We start from the raw sequence: 26,317 nt of genomic DNA on the forward strand, positions 1-26,317 counted from the left end.
GTGTGTGTGTGTGTGTGTGTGTGTGTGTGTGTGTATGTGTGTCTGTGTTCCTGTCTCTGTCTGTGCATATTTCTGTGTGTCTCTGTGAACACACAAGGATTCATCTATCCCACCAGCAATCCCCCCCCAATCTTTCTCTGCACAACTTCTGACCTGTGTCAAAATGCAGCTCAGTCCCTCAGTGCCCTAAAGCTCAATTTTTGTCTCTACATGGTAATTCTATCTCAGTGCACATGGATCCCACTCCCTGTGTCTCTCACACAGTGATGCACAGCAGAGTCCTAAGGGTTACAGAGGGCAACTGCTATAAACAGGCTGGGACCAGTGGGACTGGTCTTTGGACTTAAAAGCAGTGTATTGGATTAAAGCCTGTAATAAACACAACCTTCAGATGCTTGCTTGGTTTCCCAGGGTCCTGAGTTCCAATATCTAGATTTTACTTTTTAAATTATAGTATATGCCACTGATACATGCAGAATCACCTCAGAAAGGAGACTGTTATAAAATAAACTAAATGTGTAAGGTCAGATTTATGGAAATCAGTTTAGAAAGAAATTCTGAATATATGAAATTGCTATATTTGTTTTTACACATTCTCCATTATTTAACTGATTTAAATGAGAGGGGTATAGAGAGTGAGAGAAAAAGAGAGGTGGGGATACAGAGAGGGGAGAGATTGTTTACAGTTTAGCATGCTGTAATTTATGAATTCCTAATTTGTAAAGTCCAAAAAGAAATTGCAGGCTGAAGTCCTGCTAGTTCTCTTGGACAGAAAGTGTTCACTGTCTCATTGGCTCTGTCTTGAGTTCATCGAGCTGCCCTCCTCTCTCTCCTCTCTGAGCAAAGGACTCCTAATGGGGCTGGGGCTGAGCTGAGGAATCAGGTATTCTTGCACTACATTACATTATATTACATTTTACCATCCAAGATGAGGATTGGGCCATTTATTTTTGAGATTTATAAACATGGACATCATAGATTTAATTTTGTACTCTGAAGGTTTTATTTTAGCATTTGACAACATCTCATCACAAGAATAAAACTAGCAAATTTTTTTTTTTTGCATGATGTTCAATCGACTTTTTTTGTCTTTTGGAGACATGGTTCCACTATGCAGTTCAGGGTGGCTTTGGGCTCACTTTGTAACGCAGGATGGTCTCACATTTATAATTCGTCCTCCAGTCTCACCCTCCCAAGTTATAGGATTACAGTAATGAGCCGCCAGGCCCGGTTAATTTGACATTTTAAAAAAAGTTCATTGCAGAAGATTTTTAAGTTTTTTTGAGATGGCAATGGATAACCATTAAGTGAAATTCCTAAAAAAAGATGAATAAAGTAAGTACACATATATGTACTTATGCAATTAATTTTGATGAAGAATGTTTACTTCACCTAGGATAGGTAAACTATCAAATGAAGGCTATGTATTTCAGGGTTTCCTCAGGTCACAGGATGTTAAAATAGAAAAAAAAAATTCCTAGAGGCCAAATGAAAGCCCTCACATGCCACTTCCTTTCCTGCACCTGCTCCTGGAGCCACTTTTCCCCCACAGAATGTGCACCCCCTACTGGTTCCAAGTCGGGAGAGTTTTGTAGGAGCTCTCAATGATGTCTCCTCACTGTGTGCCACTGCAGGATGATACAGAGTCATGTTCCCATGTCTTAGGCTTCTCATTTGCAGGTACAGCGTGTTCTTGCCATTCTCTTGGGAGATGGTGAATCGGCCCTTCACGGAGTCTGCGTACTACTATCATGATTGATGTATGCGATTCACTCTAGCCCGTGTCCTGGAGTCTGGAGGAAACAGTGCAAGCCATAGCTCCTGAACAGGAATCTAGAAGCTGCTCAGGAGAGTTCCTGGAAACACGCAGGCTGCACCAAGCCTCCGCGGACTCCAACAGCTGCTTCTCAGCCTAGACATCTGAAAACACAAGGACATCTTGGATAGGAAACTCACACATGATCACAATCATGTCCACTTACCCTTACCTTATTGCTTGTTGTCCATAATTTACCTTTCATAAGTGCAAACAAGAAAACACAAGTCAGACCCAAATCCATAGTGATTGTCTGTGCTCAGCCCTCATCTCTGAGTGGGAACCTCTGGGTATCCAGGGCTGGGTTCCTCAGCAGATCTGCAGGGTGAGGGCTGGGCTGATTTTCATGAGCACAGGGAGGCCCTATTTGCCTTTCTTCTTGCTATTTAAACAGAGTTGTGATTAGACCCTCAGACCAGGCATTGTCCACAGCAGTTGTGAGTGTCCTGAGCAAATCTGGTAATATAGATACATTAAAGAGAGTCTGATAACTCATGTAAGAGTGCTCTGTTGTCTTTTTAACTTCATTTGCTTTCATTTTTGTCCATATACTCAGATCATACTTTTTATATTAATGATGCTTGCTTTATGAACATTTCAAATGTTGAGTGTCATGAGCAGTTGTGTTCTCCACAAAGAATCTGATGCTGTATGAATGTCATTCCCACTGTCTAGGTCTTTGCTCTCCTGGTCAGTGAGCAGATTGATTCCTGCTCCAGCTCCTGGACATTCCTGTTGCAGTGGGCAGACCTCTCTCCCCGTGGTGGGAATGTGTGTGCCTGTGCTGTGTTCTGGTCTTTTTTGAAAGACAATAGCATTAGCATTCATGTGGCTCCTCTTAATGAGTTTGTCAAAGTTACTTGTGATTACCTTCCTCTGTCTCAAATTTTTCTACCTCCTTTTAAAAAATTTTTGGTTGTTATTCATTTTTATCAATAGTGTTTACATTATATAATGGATGCATTTGTTGTAGGTCCTTACACATGTGCCTAAATCTCTTTAATTCTTGTTTCACTACATTTCCTCTAACATCTCTCCTTTTCTTAGTTCCCTTTAGTTTTTCAAAATATCTTTGTTTTTACCTCTCTTTTTTGCCATTTAACATATTTATATTCTTACTTTCTTACATAAAACAAACTATGAAGTATTTAAGATTTTCTTATTTATTTCACATATTTAGTGCAACAATTTTTTCCAGCTATTTCTTTGGCAGTCAAAGACTATCAAGAATATAGTGCATGGAGGACTCAAAAAATTGATCACCCTAGAAAGAGTTAGTTTTATGGTAAATGCTGCTTTCTTTTGTAAACAGGTTTTTTTTTTTAAGATCAATTTTAACTTGTCCTCATGAAAACACATATGGGAGTAAGTAGACAAATTTCTGGAGAAGAAAAAAATTACACATCATTTTGAGCAGAGATAGGTTTGTCAAATTTTATGTTCTTAACTCATTTTGGATGGTGTTCACCTTCCTTGGAGTGGAATTGCCTTAAGGCATGATTTGAGGATATAAAAATAAATAGAAATTAACACAAATACCTGATATTTTTCCTTTTTAAACATGAATACAAGATCAAAATACCTTGATGTTTTTCAATATATGCTTAAGCACTGCAAAGTGTTTTACTTTTTAATGTTGAAAAAGTGACTTTTGAGGGCCAGTGTTTTAGCCTGATAGCACAAGAGCTTATCTGGAAAGCACAAAGCCATGAGGTACCAAAACTAGTGCCATTTGATATTTCTGGAACCTTCCCAGGAAAAACATGTGTTCTAGAACCAAAATGGAATGCTCAGAGAATTATTAATCATGGTTCTCTAACATTTCAAGGACCATAATGTAGAAAAGTTGACAAAGGGTCTCAATACACTTATGTTCCAACTTTCTTCAGAAAAGAAGTAATTTTTGTTTGCACTCCAACTATAATTATGTCATAAGAAACTATCTAAGTTCAAGAGTCTCTTTTTCTCACTAATCTAAAGCAGATTAAACTTAATCCAAGAAAGTTTTCAGATGAAACTAAGTGCATTAAAGTATATAGATGACTTGCTCAGTCCGATGAGATAGAGTGGAAAGATTTAATAAAACTCTTAAATCAAACATTGACTTGCAATGAGAGACAGATGGAAATACAGGTTGCTATTATATCTGGGATGAATATTGGATTGTTTAGTTGAGAAGACCAGAACATGGACAGCCAGGGAAATACACAGTTCCAACTTGAGCCAAAACAGTACCTGTCCAAGACACTTGTTTGCCTAGTAGCAGAATGGGACATCAAAATAAGACATATTATCATGTATCCCTGCTTTAACATCTAAAATCCCAAAAATCAAGTGCTTCAACTATTTTAAGTTATCAGTTATTCAATAATAATGTTACATTAAATAAATAATAAACACACTTCTTAATTTTTAGATTTTTTACAGGAGGCACTGGAAAAATTTATGGTAATAACTCCACACAAGAAAAGAACATACATGGGAATAAATCTAACAAAGAAAAAGACCTCTTCTTGAAAAGTATTGCTTTCTAAAAGATTGATTGAAGTGGATAGCAGAAAATGTGTTGATATCCCTTATTCTTGTGGAAGAATGAATTCTGTAAAAATGTCCATACTTTCAGAGTTATTATACAGATTTAATGCAATCCACAGTGAAATTACATAGCATATGTCACAGATTTAGAGAAAACTTTCCTAAAAATTTATTTGGAAGCAGAAGAGACCTAGAATACCAGAAACATTTCTTGGAACAAATGCAGGACAAGGAACATCACAATCTCTGCCTTGAAATTGGGCTGCAAAGCTACTGTGATTTAAAAATACAACTTGCTACTGGAGAAGAAGATGAGAATGACCTGAGAACCATTGGAACAAATTGAAATATTCAGAAATACCTACAAGCATACGCAGCCAATTCAATCTTTGAAAATGGAACTAAACACATTAACTAGAAGAAGTAAACCTACATAAATGGAGTTGGAAAATCTGGCTTCCATATACCAAAGGGTAAACTAGACCCATGATTTCACCATGCACTGAACTATAATTGAAGTTGATCAAAGGTATAAATAGTAAAGTCAAAAATGTGTGGGAAGATAGGATAAGAAGTCTTGATGACATTGGTTGAGGCCAACTTTATGAACAAAATCTCAGTTGCACAGAAAACATAACAAAGAATCAACAGCTGTGACATTTTACTACAAAGGTTTTACACTGGAAGAGAAGCCGGTCATAGGATCAAGAGACAACACATAGTGAGGGAACTACTTTTTGCCAGTATTTTATCATAAAAGTACTAATATATAGGATACATAAAGAAATGAAATAGAAATGAGATCTCCTAAATTTAAAGATGAATAAATGGGTATCTAAAATGAATAGACATTTGTCAAATGAAAGTTGGAAATGTTAGATTGTTTCTTGCCAAAATTCAACTGTTTGAATTCACCTTTGTAAATACAATGTTTGAAGGGTTGATGCCAACAGATTTCTCCATACATTTCCATTGCATCTTCAGGTCTAATGTTCTTTGAACTTCTGTCCTACTCAGTAGGTCACAGCCCAGTCTTTATTTTCAACCTATGACAATCTGACCTCAGGGAGTCCTTCCTTGGTCCAGGCATTGATATTGCTGTGCTCCATCATCCCCTGTGTCCCACAATATTAGGTTTTTCTTTCATGCTAATTTCTTTCCTATGATTGAGATGGTGGTAAAGTACACATTCAGTGTATCCCCAAGTTTCTGTATTATTTCCATGAAACATGTTCTACCTCAGTCAGGATACATGTTTGTGAAACAAGGTTTAAGAGCACTCCATGCCACAAATTATGTCAAAGATGGAAACAGCCTTCAAAACAGTCACATGTATCATGTATTGAGTATGTCCATGTGGATATGATCTGGAAAATGGAAATTTAATTCTTACCTTATAAATGCTTGGTTCACTCTTCACTCCGTGAACTGGACTCTTTGCTGCCAAAACATTCAGTTAATGCAGGGAAATCAGGACTGACTTTTGAGATAAAAAACTGACTGGGGATGGAGAAAAAAATATGTTTCTATGTCGAAACTGCAGATGAACCTGTAGACTCCACATGCACAAATGAAGTCACCATATAGTGTCAAGACACAGAGCTGAAGGAGACTTTGTGGAATGTGTTCCACTTTGCATGTTGCTGAATTTGAATCAGGAACAGGACAGGGCACTGGGGTCCCCACTGCCAGTCAAGCCTCATGCCACAGGCCTGAAGGGATCAGGTTGAAGCCAGTACCGAAGTCATGTCACAGACTTCACAAGTTTCATGGGAAGACTCCAACTTCAATAGATAACATCTAGTCCATTTGTATCCAGCTCAGAGCCCCTGGCACCAAACTTAACTTCCTAGCCTCTAGGATGTTTCCTTGTGCATAGATTCCTGCTGTCTGCAGAAGTCATCCAGCAACCAGGCCCAAATTCTAGGGGCCTTCATCAGCAGGAGACTCTCAGTCCAAAATATGGCAGCAAAAATATAAAAGAGGACCCCATATAATTAAATGTCCTGATCTCCCTATGCCTCTTTCCAGATCACAATGCACACAGCCTTCCTGCATCACCCAATAGCTGGTAATGAAAGACCAAATATTTGAGACTGAAGGGAAAAGGAAAGTGATCTAAAATCTGAACTGATGAACAAGTTGATACATGCCATTTTTGTTTTACATATGGGCTGCTGAAATTCTCAAGGGCATTACTGCACTTAAAATGAGGTTGCTCTTGTCTTTAGAGAACAGGGATTGATTACCTGTATTTTTTGCAAATTTACTCCTATGTCCATTAGTAGAGTGGAAATGTACTCCGTGATTTGAGGCTATGTACTCTGGACATGATTCCTAAACTCTGAGGAGGGATGGGTGAGAACAGGCCAGGTCTTCTCAGAGTTTGAGATGAGGCCAATGGTTTTACTGCATTATCAGGAAACAAGGTCTGATTTAAGTTTTCAGGACTGAGATTGGAATTCAGCATATTTATACTGAGCTATCTCCACAGTACCATTTTGTATTTGCAGACAGGTTTTCTCTATGTTTCCAAGTTGCCAAGCCTGGGCTTAAATTGAAAAGTTGAAATCATCTTGCCTCAGGTTCCTGGACTGCTTAAATAACATGAAATCACAACCTTGCCTATGTCTGAACCATTTTATTTTTAAAAATGATAAAACAATAAGATAAGGGAGTAAAATTAGGAATTACATTGTAGAATTTACCAGCAATATTCTACCTCGGAATCAAGTGTGTAGAAATAACTGCCTCAATGTATTTTTCCTATATTAGAGAGTAATATTTTACACACAGTGAAACTTATACACATTACATTTAATATATATTTATGATTTTGGAATACACTTAACTGTTTATGAATGTGTTTACTAACAGTGCTACTAATTACAGACATTTGAATAATAACCACGGTAAAATCAGGATCTTGTGAACCTCTTGTCTCTCTTCATTTCTCATCCTTCCTTGCACTTAACCTTCTTGTCAGGTTGTCACATCATATGATAGCCCTCTGATGAAGGAAACTGAGATCCATGATGAATCCAAGTGACATTAAATTCATGAATGCTACAGAGAATGGAACATAATTAAGACTTGGTCAACATTTATTTCTGAATTATATTTTAATATCATAAAATGCTGCCAAAATGCCACTGTGGAACATGCGCCTAAATGGAGACTATGAGAGTTAACAGTGCCATGCACCAAATACTGGACATAGAAGGGCAAAAGTGGTGTATGAAATTCCTTGCCTGAATTTTTTTGCTAGGTAAACTTAATGCTAAAACCTGGGCATGGGTGTGCATGCCTGTAATCCCAGGGCTCAGAAGGCTAAGGCAGAAGTATTGCTGCAAGTTCAATTCAGCTTGGACTAAAAATTGATCCCAAGGCCAGCCTGAACTACAAAGTGAGCCCAAGACCAGCCTGGACTAAAGTGAGCCCAAGGCCCACCTGAACTTCATAGCAAGACCATTTCAGACAAAAAAAATCTAATGTTACAATGTGAGAATCACCTTATTCATTGCGCACTGCTGACTCTGTTTTTCTGTTGTCACAAAGTGACATCATTTCCATCATTCACTATTTCTATTCTGGCAATCATATTCCGGAATTATCCTTGAACCTTAGGAATTGTATGACATCACAATTCACTTGAATATTCACTATTCTGCTGTTTACAAATGACTGACTTAATATAAGAGGAATGGTGTTTACATTTGTATAAAAGTACACAATATAGGGGCTGGAGATTTACCAAAGTGGCAGAAGTGTCTGCCTTGCAAGCTTGCAGTTGTCAGTTCAATCTTTGGTACCAAAGGAAAAAAAAAGTACATGATGTGTGATAGGCAGTAGGATTATACATCTTTCAGGAATGGAGAGAAGCAAGAAATAGAGGAAAAATATAAATAGAAGATGTTAAGGCAACAATAAAGAACTCAGACCCATTATACACATAGATGCCTTCCAAAGATGAACACTTGCATTATGTGCTAGAAACAGGAGCTAATGCAATTATACATATTTTAAATTTGCTCTTGTAATTATCTTATCATAAGCACACCTACATAGATGCATGTCATAAAAACTGGTGAAGGACACTTCTGAATGATCGTTCTAGAAAAAATAGAGACAGATCCAAGTGGAAAAGAATGCTTTTGTGGAAAATAGGTGTCATCTATGAAGACAGTATCAATGAATCTAAAATGTGGGGAAATATTTCAGAATCCTTGAAATATCTTTAAAAAGTGTGATGTTTTAAAAAAGTAACACTACAGACAAATAGATCAGCTTCTTATGTGTGACACTGAAACACAAATTAAATATGATTTGGGATATCTCCATTTTCAAGTGTGATCTCTGGAATATCTACGAATATGTATTGAAATCAATTTTCTATGGTATTTCTACAGGTTTCAACATGAATAATTTACAAAGTATTTTCAAAATAGTCACTTACATAAGTGCAATTTTGCTGCATAGTCCTGGCTTTCACACACTTCACCATACCCATGTTTACAAAGGACTTGCTCACCTCACATACATAGGCTGTGGCCACAATAGGACTTCCTTTTAGAGGTTAGCATCTATCAACAGATTTTTTTTTTTTGGTACTGGGGATTGAACTCAGGACCTCTCACTTGCCAGGCAGGTGTTTATGCTGTTGAGCTAAATCCCCGGCTATCAGTGGAATTTTTTTTTAATACATGTTTTTCATAAGTTACTCTACAATATGTGGGAAATTTAGTATTTATAAAATGAAAAAATCTTCAAGAAATCCTTCTTACACTGACTGTATGAAGGGGGTTTCTCAACTGTGTGTATTATTTCCTTAATTGTTGACATTATTTTGCATTGAATGCTTTTCTTCATTTTTGGAATGCATGGAGTTGCTTCCCTGTGTGAATTTTTTCATGTCATTACAATCACTGGAGCTGGGAACATTTGCTGCATTGCTTACATGCACACATTCTCCCCATTGTGTGTTCTTTCTTGTTTTTGTCAGTGACTGTGTGAACTTAATGCTTTCCTAAATTGCTTACCTACATAGTTTTCCCACTGTGAATTCTTTGATGCGTTTGCAAGCTATGGCTTTGGCTGGTAGATTTCCCACATTGCTCACATACAGAAGATTTCTCCTTGTGTGGGATTTCTAGGTGTAGAAAATTTGGATGATCAGCAGAACCTTTCACAAATGTCTTCCATAAGGTTTCTCCTAACTGTGAACAATTTTATGGACAAGGTAACAATACTGACCGGAAGGTTTTCCACAATGTTCACCAACATTGAGTTTCTCCTTAGTATGAGTTCAGACAGGTATTTTATAACATGTTTATGTACTGAATGTTTTTCTAAATTTCTTGAGTACAAAATATTTTCCCTAATTTAAACTCATTCTTGTTTCTGTCAGTGACTGGTTCTGCTTTTGCATTTGTGATGGTATATCTTACCATAAGCATGAATACATAGATACAGGCTATAAATATAAGCACACTTCTGAATACACACATATAGATCCTTCTTGATAAACTGATATAGGAGTTATAGATCATGGTGGGAAAAATGGTCATGAGATAAGTCGGTGATATCCATCTAGATAAGACATTGATGAATCAAAAACATGGTAAAAAAATATTCAACATATTTAAATTTTCATTAAAACTGTGATTTTTCATTAAGACTAAAGAAATGTGATTTATTAAAGATATTTAAGTGTGATTTATAAAACAAGAAATAAGAACATTTTAGGACAATGCTATGTTTGAGGGCGTTTTCAAAAAAATCTATGCATATATACTGACAGCAATAATTTTATATTATTTTAACAGGTCTCCTTTACATGAGCAATTTTCAAAGTATTATCAAAATAGTTATTACATATGTATGATTTCACTTAACTATTATTATTTTCACACATATGACAATAACCATGAACACTGAATTCTTTCCACATTGAATGTATAGACCTTGGACACAATATGATATCATTTAGAAGGTTAGCTCCTCTGTCAGCTGAACTTTTACCAAATATTTATCACATGTAGTTACTCCCCAGTGTGAGGGGAATCTTATGTTTGCAAAAGGAAACACAGTTGCAAATCTTTTCTACACTGCCTAGATACATATGGGTTTTACCTTGTGGGCCTACTTCCTCTATTTGATGAAATTTTTGTGCACTGAAGGCTTTCTACCACTGTTCAAAAGTATAGAATTACCACACAGAGGAAGTTCTTTTATGTAGTGACAATAGCTCTGGTTTTCCTATATTACTTCCATTCATAGGATTTCTTCCCAGAAGGATCTTTTATGTTAATGAAGTGAGAATTTATCAACACATCCATTTATTCATTCATCATATAGATACTGTTTTTTTTACAGAGTGAATTCTTTTATATATACAAAAGCTACTACTAAAGCTGAAAGACATCCAAAAATGCTTATGTAAATAAAGTTTTCAGCACCTCTGCATACTGAATTCTTTGCCACATTGTTTGTATCCATTGTGGTTCTACCCAGTCTGAGTTCTTTCATGAGTAAGGGTACCATTTTGACAGAAAGATATGCCACACTGCTTACATACATATGGCTTCTCCACAGTGTGAATTCTATCATGAGCTTTAAAACAATAAGTTGTACTGAATGCTTTGCCTCATTTGTTGCAGAAATAGGGTTTCTCCTGAGTGAACTTTTTCATGTATAAGGTTACCATTTTGACTGAAATATTTCACACTCCTCACATACATAGGGTTTCTACCCAGTGTGACTTCTTCCATGTATAAGAAAGTTACAATTTTGACTGAAAGATTTCCCACATTGTTTGCATATCAAGGTTTTCTCCACACTGTGAAATCTTTTATGTCTACTTAAGAATCTTCTGTGTCTAAAAGATTTTCCACACCGCTTAGATACATATGGCTTCTTCTCAGAGTGAATACTATTATGTACTTTACAAATCAGAGGCTCTACTAAATGTTTTCCCACATTTGTTGCATACATAGGGTTTCTCCCCAGTGTGAATTGTTTCATGTACAATAAGATTACCATTTTGACTGAAAGATTTCCCACATTGCTTACATACAAATGATTTCTCCCCAGTATGAGTTCTATCATATTTTACATTCTGAGGTTCTCATGAATGCTGTTCCACTTTTTTTTGCTTATATATAGTTTCTCACCAGTTTGAATTCTTTTATGTCTTTGACAGCTACTGCATGTACTGAATGAATTGCTTGTGTTCACATGTTTGCTTTCCAGTGTGATGTTTTTTATGGTTTTTAAAGGAATTGCTGCAAGATAATGCATTTGCACATTTCTCAGTTATATGGTTTTTCTCTCCAACATATTTTGTAACATTTTTTCAATATAGTATGAAGGCATGAAATTATTCTCTTACTATTTTTGTACATATGAGCTCCCTGAACTGTGATATCTCCCATGATTTTGAACACTGTTAGGTTTTGTGTAGGTTTTGACACTTTTCTTACCTGAAAATATTTTCTTCTCAGGGTGAGTTTATTCCCTAAGATCAGAGCTGTCCTCCCCACATTGCCCATATTGACAGAGTTTCTCTCCAGTCTTTCTCATTTCATGCTTCTGAAAGGACTGGAAATCACTGCAGGTCTCTACATCTTCATTACATTTATATTGCTGCTCTTCAATTCTCAAATAATTGTCTTCATCACATCTGTAAATAAATACGAAGAAAGATATCAATCACAATGAAAGAAGCTCTACATTAACAATTCAGATTTATGATGACAAGTTTCTTTTGATGCCTGCTAAGTAATTCTGCTGGTTAACTGACTCACTGCCCTGCAGGACTTCTTACAAAGTAATATTCATTCTAAAGAGGATGGTTTTCATTTTGAAATTTTCATTTAGTGTATGATTCCACTACATAATATTGTTTTAGGAGATTGGTAGAAATGACTATCAAATATTGATCACTTTTTTAGCTCTTTGGGTCTTCATTCTCCCCCTTGTCTATTTAGCAGATCATCTTTCTCATCTATAGAATGTACAGATGTCTGGTCTTGTGTTATCTCTATTTCCTTTTTCTCATCAAATATGCTTTAATTTCCATTTAAGAGAAAATTTGTGATATTTTCATTTCTTTGTCTGACTTATTTCACTTAAGGTCTAACTCCTTTTGTTTCTTGAAAAATGACATCTTCCTTGTATAACATATTTTTTTTCAGTGTAGAGGGTTAAACACAGGTCTTCTAGGGAATTACATTTGCTGATCTAATATTTGGTTTTTAGATAGAGATTCTCATTGATCAGGAACTTGCTTGGGCTGAATTTCAAGTTGTCATCCTGATGATTCAGGCTCTCAGAATACTGGGACTGCAAGAATGCATCACCATGGTGAGCTGACCCTACATTTTCTTTATGCAGGCATCTAGTGATGGGCATCTGGGATCTTCACAGAGCTCAGTTACTGTGAGTCGATTCTCATATTAGATACTCTAAATGCCCTCTCATATGCTGCATTGAACAAAACACTGGATTGACCACTAATGTTTGATGATTTTAATGTATTTCACAATATACTGAATCACTGCACATAATGACACAGTACAATCCTCTCAACAGTCAGGAGATAAAAGCATGAGGATCACTCTGAGTTTCAGGTTTGTATAGGCTACACAGTAAGTTCAAGATCAACCTGAACTACAGTCTAAAATCATGGATTAAAAGTAAAAATGTATATATGGATGGATGTACATGTGGAGTAATATGAAACATTATTGTACTTTCCAGACACCTGAAATATTGATTACTATTCTATTTTATTTTATGTAGCCATGAACAATGTATGAGAAATCTTTAACATGCACAGCTCAACATTCTACAGGATATTTTCAAAATACTTGTTATAACAGTAGCATTCATTTGCATTTTACATCCTGATTTTATGTAAAAAATTTTTAGATCATGAAAGTCTCAGTATTCACATATATACATAAATGGATAATTTGAAGATGAGTTTCAAACAAAATTCAAAATTTGTTTATTTCCTACATATCAGAATACAATATTTAATTTTACTCCCATACAGTTTCATGATATTGATTGTGGAGGCAATTTTCAAACTGATATATTATACAGTGTCATTTATTACATACTATCAGCACTATGTCTGATTCCTACATTCAAATACTCTTCTATGGATTCCTAGATAATACAAAATAAAATCAAGTTTTTCTTTTGATATTTTTCGTAGGTTAAATAACGTGTAACATGATCTCATTGCTTCCAGTACCTTTGTTGTAGTAGTTTGCTCAAACACTGAACTTAAGGAATGTTCCCTTTCTCTTTTGTGTGTCGATCAGCTTAGATTTCTTGAGCCATTTTTGTCCTCTTCTTTAATTTGTTGGCCACCATATTCTTCCTGTATTACAGACAGACATTTTACAAAATTCACTATAAATTTACATTAAAACATGACTGATTCCAGCAAATGTTATAAGCAAATGTTATAATTGCTTATATAAAGATTACAAGCAAATGATATAATTATAAAGATAGAAAGATTACAAGCAAATGTTATAATTATCAATTATATAAAACTATATTACTGAGAAATAATTATTTCTGCTTATATAAATAAACAAAAATATCATCCTTACCTGTAGCATTAATATTCATAGATATTTCCCACATCACATCTCTGTAGAGATTCTTTTGGGATTCATTCAGCAAATCCCACTCTTCTGGGGTGAAGTTCAGAGCTACATCTTCAAAAGTCACTGTCTCCTAAATAATGACAAATTGCCCTGAAGTTCAGACACACTCAACCTGCTATTTCACAGCTCCTGTCATAAACAGTCTAACTGAAGTTCATTATGTAGTAACTGCATGTCACCATCATCAATCCTCAAGTACATCCAAATATAGTCACTCAGTTAAATTCATGCTAGACTATTAAACCCTGTCAAAATGATCACAGAACTGTAGCATGGATTGTCCTGCAGGACCTCCTATACTATACTTTTCTATTGCTTTAAAGGAGAGCTCAAAGAGGAAGCCTGCAAATCGCCACTCACAAACATCTGGTTATTCATAGCAATGTGTTCATTTTTCTTGCATACAGCATTTAGAATCTTGAAACTGGTTTCACACATAAATATTTAGTACAATATAAAAGGAGAGTTATGAATTACTAAAATATAAATGAAAATTAAGGTTTATTTGAGCATTCTATGGACAAGGAATTTATAAATTGTAATTATAAACCTATAGTTCACAGATACCAAATTGTATCTTTTTACTTGAATACTAGAAGTTCTATTAGGGAGTAAAAAAAGTTAATGTGGAAAAGAATATATATTTCATATATATTGAAATGCAATGAAAATTGAGGTATAACAAGGTAACTGGTTACTAAATACAAAAGGTAGAGATTCAGCCCATTTTTGTAGTACGAGTCTGTTACCCCAGCACTTGAGAGGCTGATATAAGAGGATTACAAGGAATTTCAGGATTGCCCTGTGCACAGTGTCCAGGCTGGTCTATGCAATAAGGCCAGTTCAAAGTGAGGCCATTCATCAAACTCCTTCACTGAATGAACATTAAAATTAATTTATAGCAATTTACCAATTACATCTTTGTACCAGGACTATATCTTGGTGGTACGAACATCTGGCTGACACATGTAAGGTCCTGAGATCAATTTCTAACACCAAAAAGAAACAAACTAAATGTACCTTTGATGATAGGTGAAAGTTACAAAAAAAGCCTATAAAATTTCAATACTTGCAAGCAAGGATATATTTTGCATTATAAATATGGAAAATGTTCAAATTTCAACATTAACATCAGTGAAAGATTCACAGAGAATGACAAATGGGTTGCAGGAAAGGAAGAGAACCTTCAAGTAGAACATTGTTTCATGATTGAGCCAATGCTATGTGTCTCAGGAATAAAGCACAATGTGTTTCATTTACATTCAGAGACAGACAGGCATATCCTTATACATCTAGACTGTACACTCTCCTTCATATGTGCATTGGAGAACACTGAAATGGGATAGATAAAAAGGAATGATTGTATAATTTATACTAAAAAACACTCAGTTAATGACACAGTTTCCTCAGAAGAAAATCAAGCAGCAAAGAAAATGAAAAGAAATTGAAATCTATGAAGATGGGAATTAGTCAAGAAAACACTGATTGGGAACATAATACAAAAATTTTACTTATAGAGTTAAGATCAGTGAGGACAAGTCTATAAATATCAAAAAGTTATTTGACTCAGGAGAAATAGTGAATAGAAAAAAATGTAAATCTCATTGTAAAAATCACCAAACAGTATTGAAGTGTGGGAGAACAAAATAATTCATTAACTCAACACTCAGCTCCTGAATTCCACAAACTCCTTTACTTATAAGGTTATGAAATTCCACAGACTTTTTTCTAAAGTCTAGAAAACACTTTGTGCTATGATGCCTGAGAATACACACTATTCTTTTTGTATTAGTTACTTTTGTGTGCCATGTAAATATGTATCAGATATAAACAAGTGGATTGCAAATTATGAGTATTGTACCAAGTACAATTCACATTGACATAATTTCAAAAATGTGAAAACCATTTATGAAACTGCTATAAAAAGCACAAAGTGCATCACTTAGCATGACTTTTTAAACAAAGTCCAGTAACTATCAATGGATTATAATAATTACATGATCAATGGTGCTTCTCCCCTCTGCACTCAGAGCAAAAAATTATTTTACAAGGCCAGGGATATAGCTCAACAGCACAGTACCTGCCTTGCAATGTGAGATTTTGAGTTTGATTCTCAGTTTAAAAAAATTGCATGTACATGTAAATTCCCTACTTCAAAGAGATCAATATGTGGGTTTAACAGGCACAAGTTTAAACCCCTTTGCAACTAGTGCTTTTCAGCATTATTTAACATTCCATTATTTAAATTCTTATCATACATCCAGCTTTTAGCACTATGAACTGTAGAAGCTAATGTGTTCAATAGTTTACTCATTTATCACATTACTCTAGAAATAAGAGAGTAGTTTACACAGGCCTGGCAAGGGTCCTAACAATTACTTTCATAATAACCAACACTAAAATGTATGTTAAAATTTGATTATGTTAAACTTTATAAAAAATCATTATGTGATTTTTAAACATCCTAAAATGACTTTTAATTCTGAGGGTGTGTTCATTAGTTCTGGAAATAACCATCATTCCAATGAAGCTTAATGTGTAGGACACAATCTGTATTTTAAGATTTCATATTTTAACTTTCATTTTATTTAGCATAGTTAGATGTCTCTGCCACTTCCTATGGCTGTGATAAAATATCGATCAATGTCACCTGACTTTACCCTCCATCACAAGGGATTCCAGACTTATGAAAACTAACCCTAGCAGGAAGCATAATGAGAGCTACACATAGCCTCACCCTCAATTCTTTCCTTGTTATGAGGCAAGAACATAGCATAGTAAATTTACCATAATATCCCTTTCTTTCTCAATGGTTGAAAGTTAATTTCTTGTGGCTTAGTAATTTTTCTAAAGTAATGTACTCAACTTGAAACTCCTGATGCTTAGATTTCTACTGTCATGTTTTGTAAGTTTGATGACTCCAAGGATATTAGAAAAGACATGTCTGGATATAGTTTCATATGGTGAGGAATCATGATCTATGAGATTACATCTGGTTCATGGCCCCTGCTTCCCAACCTCGGTCTCTGCTGAAGAATCCCCACTGGCAGGTTGAAGATTTTATTTTGAGAACATGAGCAAACCTGAGGCCAATGTCCTAAGGCAATGGCAAACATCTGTGCTCAAGCTCAAAAAATAAGAGACTTATTTTCCCTTTAATATCATACCCAGGACATACTGGTGGTTTTCAAGCACATACAAAGTGAGTTATTTCCCATGTTATATAAACCAGTTATGCACAAAGAAGTTCATAGCTTTAAAAATGGAATGGGATATTCATACACATTATGAGATGCACCCCAAATAGTCATCACAAATCATTAATCTTTATTGGCTAAGAATTCCCTTCACAGATATTCTTCATATGTAGTAATTATTTTCTGATTCCCTTAAAACTTCACAGGAGAAAAAGAATACATTTTACCAAAAAAAAAAAAAATCCTACAGCTACCAGAGTCATTTCCTCAGAAGGAAAAGATTCACAAAATTATCTGTACATGAGACATAATCTTCCTTGTCATATTCAAGTGTACTACATCATACTCATGGAATTAAAGCAATAATTTGTATCATGAAAAAATCAAATAATCCCAAATTTCATTTTTTAATGGGAAAACTAATTACAAAATATCCAATGTGAATTGTCCATGTTTCCTGTGCATAATCTCCTTCTCCACTCTACTTGGGTATAGGCCTAGGTGCCCTGCCTAGTAATTTTTATGCGCCATTCACCATTTGGAACTCTTTCTGTGTGTTCACACAACTATGTATGTAATCTGTACTCTAGTAAGTCCTAGGATCCTTAGAAACTCCTCTCCCTTTAAAAAGCTAAAACTGCCAGAAGTTTGAATCCTTTGGAGGCTGAATAACACTGCTGAACTGAAATTATAAACCTGAAGCTTTGTTACAGAGATGTCATTAAAAGATATAATACAGAAATACTTGTTATGTCTAACCTAACCCTAATGTCTAACCATCAGCTCAGTTGTGCCAATTTAAAATTTCCATTTAATCTTCTTGACAGGGGATACATGTCAAGAAATATGACCAGATTGTACTACCTCCATAGAATAATAATAATAAAAATCCAGGGGAAAAAGACACAAAACACCCACAGTAGTGTATGCATTGACAAAAAGCATTGCACTGCTCTCCTCATAGAGCTTTTCAGGAGAAACAGATGAATACAGCTCTCCAAATTGGAAGCAAGTGGGACAGAGGACAATATAAAGACAATATATACACATGTACAGAGGACAATATGAATACTTGGAAGGAATGACATAAAAGTGATATTTGAGTCTCAACTGGAAAATGACTATATCAACCTAAATGTAACTGATGACAAAATACATTGAATAAGCACAAGAACAAACGTGAAATGCCAAACAGCATCACTAAACATCAGATTTTTTTCAACATGCAGAAAATGAATGCCTTGATCTTTATTTCAGATATAAAAGAAATACAAATTTATAACACAACACTAAATATCATATGTACCTTACTGAATGCAGCACACTTTGAATCATTCATTGTTCTCCCATGGTGTCCTTTTGTGGAGACCACACAGTTATCTGGATGTCCCCTGACATGAGCAGGTAAGCTTTGCATTGTGCCATGTATCAATAGGAGAAACTATGCATCAACATAAAAGTTCAATATAAGTTTAATCCACAAACATTTTCTCTTCAATATCTAAGGCCCACATGGACTGTAGAAAAGATAATCTGGTGTGGACATAAAACAACAATGTACATCTCTTATGGAAAAAATTCTCGATCACTTATCCAGGGTGGCCTTGGTTTATAATCACTGTAACTCTCCCAAGTGGCTGGTATTATATCTGTAAGCCTCCATGACACAGTGTTGTTCACTTTACCCCAACACTGAAACCTTAGTGAAATGTGATGACATAAAAATTAAAACACTAATCCAGGCATAGTAGTGCATGCCTGAAACCTCAGAACTACAGAAGATGATGCATGAGACTCTGAGAGTTTAGGACAGTGTGAACCACAGAAGTAGACCCAGTGCTCTACACCAAAGTAGAGGCACAACAATATATCTAACAAGGTAGCACATGTCTGTCAACATGTTACAGGCAGCTGAGCTAGTTACAATTATTACAGGCAGTCAGACAGAGCTAGGCACTCAAATTAGCTGGCATAGAGGACCAGATTTCTAGAGACTTTGGAGAAGCCACACACCTCTTACTCTGGGTCAGATCTCAAAATAGAAGTAAAGGAAATGCAGCCACACCCTTAAGTATAATCCTTAGGAATTAGGTATGGATTGAGAAGCAAGGAATCACCATTCCAAACTCCTACAGGAAGAGTCACTGATTCATAAAGAATGCTTGCTTGCCAAGTGACTGGTTTCCCCATTTGTCCCTGATTTAGTCAACTTTATCTGAAAAATTAAACTTATTGGCTGACCATATCTCTTTCACCCCTTATGCCTGCCTGCCTTGTGATTTCTCATTTTTCCCTCTTTAGACTGGCCTCACCTCATGGTTTTACTCTATAAAAATGTCTACAAGGTACATTCTTTGGCAACCTTCTTAGCAGCCCTTCTCTCTCTCAGACAGAGGCTTTCTTTCTCTCAATAAATATTTTTGCTTTTAATCCCATTGTTTATAAAATTCATTCTTAAAATTCTGAGAACAAGAGCTATACTGGAAATATAGTAGGTTGATAGTTTCATTCTCCTATATCAAGCTCAACAGTCAAAGTGCTGGAAAAGTCTAAACACTTCTTGCCACCTCAGGCAAAGTAGTAAGACCACTTCTCCAACTGCAACAAAAATTTTGTTTAATTAAAATATTTTTTCAAATTTGGGAGGTTGAAAGTAGCGGCCAAATTTCTGAGGTCAGTCATTGGACAATAAGAAACACCATCTATGCCTTAAAATGTACGGTGTCCAACAGAAAAACTTTCCCATGCTACTTTAGCTAGGATGTCTAACATATTTTCAAACCTCCAATACTAGTGTATTAATTTCCTATTTACATCAAGATGATTATGCAAACTGATCAGTAGACCAGTAGCAGTATTTGTCCATGACAAAGATTCCCTTTTTTCTATATGCCTGTGACTCTTTTCCTACTCTTAGTCCTAGCAAGTAGACTTTCCTTTAGGGCAGTCACACAAGCTCAAGCTCATCTAAGGAATCCTTCACTGTTCTGGCTTCTGATTGGGCCTCCCTCAACATGCCCAGGCTCCCCCATTTCCTTTCAATCATCTTTGCTCCTTTTCATTCAAAAAAGCCTTTTGTTCTTAATCTTGAATACTCATGCAGATCCTGACTCTAAATATACTTCTACTTCAGCAAAAAGCTCATCTCAGCTTGCAAATTTTCTTATTGAGACAGGGTCTCACAATGCAGTACACTATGGCCCTGAGCTCACTTTAAAGACCAGACTTGCTTAAAATTGCAAGGATCCTCCTGTTCCACCTCCTGAATACTGGGATTAAGGGAATATGCCACATCCCAAACATGTTTCAAATTTCAGGCCAATTTCTAAGCACAGTCCTAAGGCTACAGCCATTCTTTCAGAAGGGACACATTTCCATTTTCATTCTCATATTTATCACATTTCTACATCCTGGTAAACAACAGGTTGCAGAGTTTCTCAGGGTGGGATTAACATGCACCACCTACAGGAAGTTGTTCTCTGCAGGAACTTTCCCCTCAGGAGCACCCCACAAATACTTCACAGCATTCTAAACTCTGAAAATCTTTGCTTCAGTAGTTAAATGTAAAATGTTTTCGTTACTTAACTTAAAAAATAGACACTAGGTAAGGAAAGGGCCAGAGATAAATTTGCCAAATTAGTAGCTTTGATAAGAATTAAAACAAAACTAGACCATGACCTAGGGCTTTGAATCAGCAGTGAATTTTCTCCCCCACAATAAAATGCAGATTCCATTCTACTAGCAGCGGATGTGCAGCTGCTAATTACTAAATTCCTGAGATAACAGAAAAGTAAATACAAATAGCCAGTTTATTTCTAAACCCTGTTTCCTGTAGACCCCACAGGCTGAAGAAATGGGTTAGAGAACCTGGTCTCAAAGTGATTCTTTTTTCTGGATGCGGCGACTCAGGACTATAATTTCCTTACATTGGAGGCTGATGGAGGAGCATGACCCAGAGCTCAAGGTCAGGCCTGACTACATAGATATGCTCTGTATCCAAACAATAAAAAATAAAACAGAAAAGAAAGGAGAAATGTAAAGAAAGATACACATATAGGTAGGTGGAGATTGATTTTAAATCCACAGAGCCATGTGTAGCTGGCCAGCTGATTACCCCCATGAGAAACATTCCTGAAGTCAAGGAGCTATTCTCATTTCTCATTTTGGTTCCAGAACTTGACAGTCAGTGTGGTGATACTGTGTGTTCTGACTATGTGGTAATATCATTTCAAGTAGAGTTCTCAGAGAAGGAATTCAGATGACAGTTTTTCCTTATTCTGAGAAGAGAACTCAGGATTGCCCCAAACTACTTCACTCTTCAAAAACAGCTGTACCTGGGGCTGCCCTAAATGATGCTCTAAGCTTGCAATATTTCTGCCTATTTCCTTCCAAAACTCACACAATTCCATCCCATTCCAAGCTCCAGTACCAATAAGTTACCATTGTGATGCTTGAGGATTTCCAAGGATCTTTTGCAACCCTCAGTAAGAAGTCACAGGAACAAGAGATGTAAGCTCAGCTCCAGGATCTCATCACCAAACTCTAAGTAAGCACTTCTGCAACAGGACTGGGAAGAGCCCTCCTCCCTTGGGCCACTTGATTGGGTGAGCAGCCAGCCCCAACTTTATCAATGATTGGCTCCTGGGCCCATCTCTCTCCTGTGATGTCACTGGCAACCGCAGGACTAATACTTCCTTTAAAGGCTGTACTACCAGCTTTTCAGAGCTCTCCTGGTTTCCGAAAGGGCTCAGCACACTTTCCTGAAGCTGGGTCATAAATATTCCCAGGTAAATGTCCTCTGGAAAAACCAAGTCCTTGAGGAGAGAAGATTACTTGCCCAGGTCAGACCAGGAAAAACTGGAATGGGTAGGGGCTAGTGTTAGGAATGAGGCCATAAGCTTTATTGCTCTGATTTTCACAGGGACTCTCTCAGTCTGATCATTTTCATTGAACTATTTAATATGCAATTAGCAAGAGAAATCCATTACATTGAAGAACCTACACAAAAATATTAACAGAATTCTAGGAAAAGTAAAGAAGAAGGAAAATCCAACAGGCCAGCTGTTTCAGAAAAGCTTCATACTGTATCCTGTGTCATAACTAATACCTAAATTTTGAAGATACACCTAGCCAAGTATGAAGTTCACAAAAATTGCTGAAACAGAGTCCTGTACTTGATCCACTTGATCACTTTCTGATATCAAGTGTGGGATACAGAAACACTTTAGACTGGAAGTGAAAACATTTTTGGAATGTATGAATATACTCCACTCTAAGGTCATTAAATTAGAGCATTATCCTGTCACCTAATTGTTGACTTGACTTCATATCTAAGGTTGGTTTTAACCAAGCCATCAATTTTAGATCTAAAACACAGACAGCATGAAAGAAAATGTAATGAAGCTGAAGTAGGAATTTCCAGGCTGGCAATGGTACCTGAGTTGGGATCCCAGGGCCTGGCACAATTTCCAGGGAAAGGGCATGTTTGCCTCTTGAAGCAATGCAGCCAGGAACAAAGACCAGCTACTACCTTCTTGAAGGTAGCTGTCTGATCTTCATTTCTTTTCCTTCTTCCAAATGAAGTGGTTTTACTTTCCCTTTCAATCTTGCTATCTCTAAGTCATTATTTTTATGAATGTTACATTCACTCATTTACTAAAGGACAGTGGTAGAGTATGCACCTCTACCAGTAAGTAGGTCAGGTAGAAAATCATTTGACTTTTTTTTATGGATTTCACTTATTGAGCAGCCAAAAACTTTTTTCTTTTTTACGTTCTAGTGAAATAAGTAAAATATCTCTCCTTAATTCCTGTTTTTGTACACAGTGACATTCCTTGTCCTTTTAGTCCCAGGGCTCAGTTTTTACCAAATTAACAAGTTCAATAATTTTCTGTGCAATGATCACTGGAATGGTTATTTATAATAATCTTGCTCTCTACATAATAACAATGCCTCTTGAATAAGAGACTTTTTAATAAGTGTGCTGATTGAGTTTTTAATTACCAATCATATTACTGAACCTTTGTTGGATCATTGATCGGCACTGTCTGCAATCTCATTGTATGAATGCTCACTTTATATGCTTTAATTTTATAATTTGGACAACTGTTTCAAAGATGACAATATGTAACCTATTAACTAGTGATATCTTACTGTATTTTTTTTCTTGAAATTCTGTATTATTTGTACCCTTTTACTGCTTTGTTTTTTTTATTTTATTTCTTTTCTTTTTTTCTCTTTAAATAAAAAAAATCACGTATTTAACCAGATTTAATGTGATAGGTGTATTTAATATCAAGTTCATAAATTTCTGTTTCTAAGCATCAGGCTTCTGAGCCCCTAATTCACTTCTTAGAAAAGATTGGAAACCTGGCACTAGCAGGTTCCTTATGAAATTCCAGCAGATTAATTGGCACATGGTCTTTGTTACAACCTCCATATTTGCAAAGGCACTTTATTGGTCTTAAAATTAAATAAATTCTGTTATAAATGCACTTTGGATTCCTGAGTGTTTTTGTACTTACAAGAAGAGATGGTACCTGAATTTTTGCCATTCTGCATTTGTGTTACTGTACTATCACTGTGAGAAAGTATCTGAAAAATTCAGATACTGGAAATGATATATTTTAGTGGAGCTGTATTTTCGCTCATACATTCCAAAGATCAGACCAGGGTGGGAGTATTAAACAGAGCACAAGAGCTTAAATCATATTGGTAAGATATAGAATAATACTCAAAGTAGGTACTTCAAAAGAGAAAGGGTCCAAGCACACTAAGTGTGCCTGTGTGTCTCTGTGTGTCATTCTTCCTGTCTAGGTGTCTGTGTCTGTGTATGTGTCTTTGTCTGTGTGTCTATGAGCACGCAGAAATTCTACAGTCCCATCAGGAATCCCCTTGCCATTCTAACTCTGCACGGATCATGGCCTGTGTTACAGTGCAGCATAGATCCTCAGTGCACTAAAGCTCAATATTCTGTATTCAGATGGTTTTTCTGTCTCAGTGTATACTGATCACACTCACTGTGTCTCTCACACAGTGGTACACAGCAGGGTCCTCAGGGGCACAGAGGGCAGCTGCTACAATACAGGCTCTTTGACTACTCTCTGGAGTTGAGTGCATGTATTGAATTAAAGCCTGTAGTAATCACAAACTCCAGAACCTGTGTGCACAAATCATTTGGACCCTAAATTGTTCAGGAGTAACAAGTAGGAGACAACACAGGATGATAACTTACAATGTTATATAAAAAGCTAGAATAAAATTAGTGCCTACTGACTAGAAATGCTCTGTACTGCTGCCTTTATCCAAGTTGAGCACTCTGAAATGGGATACCTGACATGTCTTAGATCTAACTCAGATGGTACTATGTCCAGCTCCCACCTAATCTGTCCTCTTTTTGTCACCTATCCATCATTCCCAGGGAATCACCATGATTGGAGTGTTGGGATCCAGAGAAAGCCCAGAGTCATTTAGCAGGGCATCCTTGAGAAGGAAGTGGCCTCTACAGGGGGTTTATGCCTGGCTTTCCTGACATAGTCTCAGTGTCCATTTTTTTGAAGAAGTGTATCTATTCTGGGACACAAGGCTGACATAAGGGAAAGCTACTTTTATGGGGCCCTACAGCTTCTTCTGCTCTGTGCCCTCCTGTTTCAAAACCAGTGTCCTCAGGGCCTTTCTTCATGTAACTGCAGTCCATTCAATGTGAGAATTCAAAAAAAACACATGAAATTGTAAAATATTTTAAATTGCAACCTGGGTTTCCTACAGTGTGCACTGGGGTCCTGGAAAATTATCATCCATCTGTGAAGAAAATGACTTCTCTAACTCAGACTCCTGCTTGTGTTGCCAAAAGAAAACTAGAACATTTGTGGATGAAGGAGTCCTATATTCCCCTGATTGTCCCTACCAGAGCTCCTATAGAAGAAAGATAAACGAAGGATTGCCATCTTTACAGGCTTCTAATTTTACATCATGAAAGGATCCATGTCCTGGAGGCACATGTCCATTTTTTGGAAGCAGCTCTTGATTGAGGTGCAGGGCAGGTCCAATGTCAATTTCCCTTATGCTCTCCCACATAGACCAGGACCTGTCTTGTTCTTATGCATGTCATAGAGTGTCTCCTACACAGGGCAAGAGGTGACTGAGTATCAGCATTTTGGCCCACTGACCATGGTAATGTGGTTTCAGGGTCATCAATTGGATGTAGCAGTTGCCTTGTGAAAGAGTTCACCTGCATGTAGGAGACCCACACTCTACAGGACACATTCTAACCAGGAAGAACACAATGCTGGTTTGGTGGGCTCCGGATACTGTTCTTTTCTCTTCATGACATTAGAAATTAATATAGACCTGGACACAAATATCCTTGAGTCTGTCAAGTGTGTGATCAGTTGGTTCAAAGAACATGTCTGGCAGATGTGTTCTTCTGGGTCTGTGACTCTAGCTGCATCTCATGGCAAATCTGGATGTCCCAAATACCCAGATGAGAAAAATCTTGCAGTGATCACCAAGGGGGAAGGGAGAAATGGGCTTGAGGCCTTGGGGGCTCTGAGCATTTTGAAGGAGATGGTGGAGGCGAAGGTTTCTCAAGGCTGTCCTGTCCTCTCTTCTGTCTCTGCTGCTGTCTGCAGGTTCACTGAGTTCTCTCAGATGAATGTGGGTCCTGCAGCTCTCTCTGCTCTTGTCCTTTTTCATTACACTGTGTTCCAGACACTGTGGGTGGGATTCAGTATTTGCTAGGATTTCCTATCATGTGACACTCACAAGAAAAGTCTAGGGATTTGGATTGTTATCATCTGACAAACATTCCCTTCTGTGGGACAGCTCATTTACTTTCATTTATTTCACCTATAAACTATTTTAACACATAAAGATGATATTTGAAGGCTGGGTGATTGTTTTCTACTTGTTATATTTTATCACCATATGGGCTCTATTTCTGGAAATGTCCTTCCTGAGCACCTTCCATCTGGTCCAAAGTCTGTATCCATTTCTCAATGATCAGCCCTGTCCTTTTCCTGTCAGGGCCCTGCATGATATTTATTAATAACCCCCTTAAGATTCTGAGAGATTCTGGAGGTAAC

General features: G+C 36.6%; 1 long non-coding RNA gene across 1 annotated transcript; it reads right to left on the minus strand.

The window, feature by feature from the left end:
- Positions 1-10,769: 10,769 nt before the first annotated feature.
- LOC111755949 (uncharacterized) lies at positions 10,770-21,983 on the minus strand. Its single transcript, XR_010045854.1, has 4 exons — positions 21,675-21,983; positions 13,981-14,107; positions 13,614-13,742; positions 10,770-12,032 (listed from the first exon to the last, which is right to left on the minus strand). It is a non-coding gene; the product is annotated as an uncharacterized LOC111755949 (long non-coding RNA).
- Positions 21,984-26,317: the final 4,334 nt, after the last annotated feature.

Source organism: Cavia porcellus, unplaced genomic scaffold (genome assembly GCF_034190915.1).
Source record: "Cavia porcellus strain 051 isolate PalLab524CR breed Dunkin Hartley unplaced genomic scaffold, mCavPor4.1 scaffold_43, whole genome shotgun sequence".
Lineage (NCBI taxonomy): Eukaryota > Metazoa > Chordata > Mammalia > Rodentia > Caviidae > Cavia > Cavia porcellus.